We start from the raw sequence: 6,000 nt of genomic DNA, 5'->3' as shown, positions 1-6,000 counted from the left end.
TGTTATGAACATTACACAATTTTTGTTACGGACATTACGCTGTGGAACTTTTTCTTACACTGGTAAGAATAAGGGAATATTTTTATTTATTTAATATGAACTTTTGATAATTGACTTTGTCAGAACTGATAAATTTATCTTAATCAGGCCCAATTACAAGTTAATTCTCTTTTTTGGTTCAGCTGATAATCATAACATCAATACTAAACTTAGGTGTACATGTAATGGTGGTATCTGGAGTATTCCATAAAGAGCATGCTCCTTACGATTCAGTTTTAATGAGCATGCTCTAAATAGTGTTTCTGCTGTCTTTTGGTTCTTGCTTTCTGGTGCAGATTTCTAGTGTGACACCAAGTTTTACATTGGAAGAGCCCTTAGGGTTACTGATAATGAGGTTGAAATCAAATTTCTTCACCAAGTTGTCAAAACATTTAACTGGCCTCTGAGGAGCAATATTGATATTGTCCACAAGAGAAGAGTCTTCTCTGACTCCAAAGAGCTTAAAGGCACTGGATGTTTCCATGTTCCAAGTCTTTCATATATCAAGAGGCTTTTTAAATATCTTCAAAAAGAAAACGTTTTCAAATAAATAATCAAACTACCTGCAGATTGCAGTAGTTAAACACTGCTTTAATTATGAAACTTGGATTGTTCTGAACTTTTTGTAAGAGCACTATTCATTGACTGTTAATAAGCCAGTTGATACTATTTTGGAAAGGTACACTGCACTGAACTGTATGAATTGACAACTTTCTCTATAGTATTATCAGTGCAATGACCTTTGAAAGTTGAAGTATTGCTTATTTTAAGCTACATTTCTGAAACATTGCATGCTATATTTTAATTTGTTATCTTCAGATATTATAAAAGAAGGTGCTGACTCTAAATATATGTCTCAGAAAACTTAATTCACACTTGGATTCACACTTTTTGAAAATTTATACTCCTCATGTCAGCGTGGTGTTACTTTTCCTAATCAATGTACAGTTGTTGTTATGGTTATTGTTAATGGTGTTTAGTTAAAAGCACTGAAAACTTGGATATGATAAATTTGAACAAAATTGGTATGCATGTGGCATTTATTTCTCCAAAGAGAATTACCATAATTAAAGTAATGCAGTCATAATGTCCATAATATAATATGTCTATAATGTGATGTCTGTAATGTAATGTCTTTAATATGATGTCCATTATATGAAGGGGGCTTTATGTTTTCATGTGTTTTCCAGGATTTCGATAATTTATAACACTCAAGTTTAGGCCCCTAGAAAGAAAAAAAGGAGCCAGGCTGACAAAAAAAAAGGTAATTTAGTGTTAACAACTGGGTTGAAAACGTAAATTAGCCACCGTAAAGAGTAAAAAAGCTGACGTTTCGAGCGTTAGCCCTTCGTCAGAGCGATTAGAAAGCCTTCTAATCGCTCTGACGAAGGGCTAACGCTCGAAACGTCAGCTTTTTTACTCTTTACGGTGGCTAATTTACGTTTTCAACCCAGTTGTTAACACTAAATTACCTGCTATACTCTCCCACTGATGCAGCACCACAGTTTCTTTAGAAACTTACCCCTTCATTCATTTGACAAAAAAAAAGGTTTTTAATTTCAGAGAAAACAAAAAAAGAGGACTGGTTTTATTATGGACATTATGTAATATCCATAACAAAATAATGTTACTTGCTCTCATTTACACGTACAAAGTACACCCATTTTAGAAAAAATCTTATCCACAAGTTCTTCCTTGTGTTGAGTTCTGTTAGCTTTGTTCCTCTGGTGAGATTTAATGAATACATGTGTCTTATTTAAATCATTTTAAACCTTTCAGCGTGTCAGCCATTTTCACACACTTTTCATTGGACAAAAATAAACAGCCTCTCTTAGCCATTTGCCACAAAGTCAACTTTCAGATTACTATTTTTTAAACAATTAAGGGTCTCCTTAATCTAAAAATCCATGATTGGGCTAGATATGAAATATTTTAAATTTCATCATTTAAGCAGTTGTAAGATGGTATGGGCCATGATGGTTTTTCATTATTTTTACCATCCCCTAAAAATCCCTCTGGCCATCCAATGAAATATACTTTTTAATTACACAAACATTTTGGCTGTATGTAACTGTGATTTATGAATATCTTGAACATATCGGATTGTTTACATGTAATTGTCACAATTCATCCAGCACTGAGTTAGATTTTGTGCTTCAATATGCTACAAACATCATCAAAAGTAACCTCCACATGAAAAAAAGTAATTGAAGTGTCTGCTTTAAATCCTAATGCAACTCATACACAGCTAAATGTTCAACTTTGTTTTTGCTAATCAAGAAGTTGATAATTATAAACATGGATGTTTTCAAGTAGAAGCCTGTTGTGAGCTTAAGCTTGCTATCACCTTTCTCCCAAAAATTGTATGGATGGTCAGAAATACAGAACCTTGCATAAGAGCAAGCAGTTGCATGCTATACTGGTCAATTTACACCTGTAACAACCAAAGCAACTTTCTAATCATTACATGCATTTCAGCTGCAAGGTCCAACATAATAAGACATGGTGTCAAACACTATTGAAGGATGACAACATTCAATTTATACTCCTGAGCGTAAATTCAAAGGATCGAACCACTGGTTAAAGATTGATGCAAATTTAATTAATGGCCTATCTTGCTACTTTAACATTATATTTTATATTCAAAGCAAACTGATATTCATGAAAAAAAGAGAATAGCCCATAATAACATTTTTCATTCCCATGAGAATGAGACACAAAAAATCCTTACATATATGTCTTATATTAAAGAGGGAAAAATGGAAAAAAAAACATATATACCTACCCTGTTAAGATTTCCTGCCTTCAAAAAATCACAATATGAGCAGTCAGAAAATGATGGACATGTAATAACTTCTGAAAAAGAAAAACATAAAATAAATATTAATCTAATGTGAGAGATATTGACAGTCACAAAAATTCCATTTAAGGTGCTATATTTATTCCTTTAACTCCCATGAGTGACCAACACCAACACCAAATTTCTCCTTACAATCAACCAAATAAATGACAAGAATTAAGAAAAATTTCAATTCAGGGATAATTAGTTGATCCAATACTAAATCCTCTGAACTAACATTATAAGAATTGTATAACTGACAGTAAGGAGAATTACAAATTGGATCTGGGAGTTAAAGGGTTAAGGCAGTAATTGTTGCTATTGAACAATAAAATGAACTGAAGAAAGCTTTAGGACAATCTGAAAGACATAGATGACATAAGGCTGTTTCACTCGATCATGCTCAAAAGGGGTTGTTGGAAAATAATTGAACTCAAGAGGAATATATCCTACAATGGTAAAACCTTCAGATATTTCAATTCATGGATACTGCATGTGTTTGCTATTTTTAGAACACAGCAAGTTGAACCGGGAACTGAGGATAATTAAATATAATATATAATATGTAAATATTTCATTCAACAAATTGCCAAGGAAAACTTCAATAGTTTTTGGGAAACTTAGCTTTGAATCAGCTGTTGCATAATTTAACATCTGCAGACTATTCAGTGGTCCCTGTTACTACTAAAGTAAAACTATATGCTAAGGCACAAAGAAAGATTGCTTTGGAATTAGAGTTCAAATGCTCAATAGCCTCTTCAGTGTACACTGAACCTCATTTGCCATTTTCTTTCCATCCCTCCCTAGTCAATGGTTATTTGTTATGGAAATATTCCCTATCTTTTGGGTTTTCTGCATAAGAAAGCCTCTCTGTTAATATTATGTTTTAGCACTATTAGATTTATCAGCTTATATGCATCAAATGAGAGTCACACTTTGTGGAAAATTAGTTGACTATAACCAAGACTGCACGATTTGTCCCAAACATTACTTGTGGTCAAATGTCCTATGGTTTATCAGATTGAATTTAAAAGCACAATAATTTTGTTGAAAAAAATACCATCGATAAATAATGCCTCAGTCGAGTTCTCGGAAAACATGTCATCGAATTAGAGAAGGCTAGTCATTCTCTAGCACTGGAAAACAAACTGTGAGTAAAGGCTTTCGCTTTCAGTTTCCTGTCGCCTTCGAAAATAGCAACTTCCGCCAAGACTGATACGTATTGCGTGTTCCAATCTTCACTAAAGCATTTCCCTGTCCCGTTAATCTAGATCAGAAACGACTGCTGGAAGTAAAACATCTGGTCTGAGTACAAAACAGACCCTTACTAAAGTATGAAATTCAAATAAAGTGACCTTTTAGTGCGCATCAATTCATAATTCATGAATCTACTTACCTCTCAGAATGGCGCTTTAAACGAAATAATTACGTGTAGGTACGTGTAGAGGATACGCAATCGACCTGAAAAGAGAAAAAAGTAGCTTATGTATCAGTTATATCTTCACCATATGCTTATTTCCAAAGGCTTGTGTTAAAATTGTACGTAATCATACGCATTTACGCGAGTGAAATACCGTAAGTCAACAACGGGTTATTGAAGTTTAAGTTAAAGTTACAGAGTGAATAACTTTACTATTTTGTCTGTACCTGCTCTTTCTTCGCGTCAACTCTTGTCATGAACAACAATGTAAGTTTAAACCGGTTTTTTTTTTTGTTTCCTGATCTTCCGTCGAGAGAACGAAGAAAGTCATAAAAGTTAGGTATTCTAACAGACTCAGAGAAGGGAGTTGTTCATGACATGCGCAGATAAGACCATTCTGAAATGAAATATAACACCTAAAATCGAGTAACACCATCACGCAATAAAACTAACTTTGCAATGCGTTTCTCGGCCTCAGGAAGAAACATCGTTCAAAAAATTGCAACGGCATTCTTTTAACGTTCACATGAACAATAAGCAACTTTTTTTTCCCCCAAAGCTGCTGACGAGTGACGCGTGATTCATTTCATACCACCTCTTACTACAGGTCACGCATGTTGACAACACACGCATGGCAGATTTATAATAGCATTATTTTTATTGCCAAAACTATTGACGAGTGATGCGTTAGTCTTCTTACGTTTTTAAAATTTTTAAAGGTCGGAATCTGTCCCCTTAAAAACGCGGCCAGAAACTCTCAACTTCGACGCTCGTAGTTGCCACTTAATCCCAATCAAAACCTCCCTCCTTCTGATTACTAATTGTTGGAGTCTGATCAGCAAAGTTAAACTGTAAACCAAGCCTTTAGGTCTGTTCCTTTGATGTCTCCATCATCAACCCGTCCAAAGACTAGCTAGGCGAGGACTGACCCAGATGGACCTGATCAGAATATTGTACGCAATCAACACATGGACAGAGAGTCGGATGGTCCTGCGGGGATTAAAGAAAGGAACTCTGCGACTGATTTTAAATTCATGCTCTCAAATATATTTTTAAGCTGACGCCTACAAAGGAAAGGCATAAAGTTTTCAAAATAAATACTTCATAAAGCTCTACTAAATAATTATTGACCTTATTCCTATAACTTGCAATTTATCTGTGCAAGCTCAAATAGTGAAGATAAAATCTGAATTGAACCCTGAGTCAAACGCACAGAAAGACTAGCTTCATGTTGTAAGGCGCCGGTCATTTTTTATCGCCTATGGGGGTTGGAGGATTTTGGTTGTGTCACGACTAAATTTACCTGCTTCCCCCATAATATACTTATGATTCCTCATTGACAGTCAATTGGCGGTCAGTTTTCTATAGTCCCCCTTACAACCCTGTTAGCGACAACTGATCAGCCTCCGTTCACTGAAAACCATGTAAATCCCATCCCCCATCCGCCCCCCCCCTAAAAAAAAAACCGAAGACGAATCGTCCCTCCCCCGGTGATAAATAAAGTGTCTGGTCTCTAAAGCTCTTCATGTAACTGAAATTTGTTTGTCTTTGAAAAAATTTACTCGTGCTTATTTATTCCAAATTGAACTCGAACTCATGTGACCACCTCTACAAATTCAAATTGGTTAGCATCTGGTCGACTTTGATTGCCTCAGCAATAGATGTAGTTCCAGCATCACTTATATCATTGCTACAAAAATTC

Source organism: Pocillopora damicornis, chromosome 6, assembly GCF_964200805.1.
Source record: "Pocillopora damicornis chromosome 6, jaPocDami1.2, whole genome shotgun sequence".
In the NCBI taxonomy this organism is placed as follows: Eukaryota; Metazoa; Cnidaria; class Anthozoa; order Scleractinia; family Pocilloporidae; genus Pocillopora; species Pocillopora damicornis.
The sequence above is the reverse complement of the archived record's forward strand: the minus strand, read 5'-3'. Positions refer to the sequence as shown.